Here is a 1,205-nt window from a genome sequence, read left to right as displayed (position 1 = left end):
GATTTCTTGGAAATCTTAAATTCAGATTTGAGGCTTTGTTGTTTATTTCAGTGCATTTTGAAAAATGAGAGGAATGATACTTGAATCAGTCAGTCACAGGCTCTTTTCATTCTCATTCAGAAGTTCAGGATTGGCCACTACCTTTTTCATAGAATGTGCGTAAAGATCTTCCATTAGCTTTCTAAATGAGTCACCTTGGCTTCCCTACTTGTATCTGTAGGAGAAATGATTTGAGCACCTTGAATGTGATAAGTTACTGCTCCGCTGTTAAAAAAAAAAGAAAAAACACTTCCTGCTTTAGAAACTTAATAACTGAAGTCTTGACTTTTTAGTCTTTCAGGTACTTCTAGAGTGTGTGTGTTACACTTCTCTCGGCGCATTGCCTTTCTTAGATGGACTGGCATGCTTTGCACGCCGTACCCCCTTCTGTTAAGTCAATAACCTCTTAAAACTGGGGAGACTTATAAGGCAACTCAGTACTTCATAAGTAGTTTCTCAAGCACTAAGTACATCCTATGCAAACTAGCCACAAAACAGCAGCTGCCTGTTCCTCTTAACAGTGACAAGGCCTTGGGGTATTGCGGGCTGTTACACAAATGACAAAGGCATATTCCCGGCTTCCTGGTTGGCGAAAGGAAAATGGTGCAATTGATTAAACATCCCTTAATTGGAATATGGGCAAATTGATGTTTACTTAAGATTTAGTTCTGGAAATTAGTAATGCAAACAGGATTATAAAGAGATTATTTAAAACTTATTCAGAGGATAAACTGTTTTCAAACAACCAAATAAAATTAAAAGAAACCCAATTTATTTGCTAATAATTGATGTGTTAAATTGAACTTTTTCTCATCTAGTAATTATAGCATCACCCTATGGGCAGCTACCAAGCACAAATTTATTTATATTATGTCTGATAAACATTAACTGAAACTGAAAAAAAAAAAACCTGAATTTGTCAGAATTTAATTATTTATTAGATCAGACTGGCTTTCTGCCCAAATAATTTTTTATATTTAATGTTTCTTTAACATCTGCTATGTGTAAACCACTGTAACAGAGTATACACATTTTTCAGTAAAGCATGATTTTATTTTATGTGCAATTTTGTTTTGTAAAATTAATGGGGAAACTTAAAAATTATATGCACGAATTTGTAAGTAGACAATATGTACAGAAGTAAATAATGGATTTCTGGCTACATA

This window comes from Camelus dromedarius, unplaced genomic scaffold, assembly GCF_036321535.1.
Source record: "Camelus dromedarius isolate mCamDro1 unplaced genomic scaffold, mCamDro1.pat HAP1_SCAFFOLD_15, whole genome shotgun sequence".
Classification (NCBI taxonomy): domain Eukaryota; kingdom Metazoa; phylum Chordata; class Mammalia; order Artiodactyla; family Camelidae; genus Camelus; species Camelus dromedarius.
Note: the sequence above shows the minus strand (reverse complement) of the source record.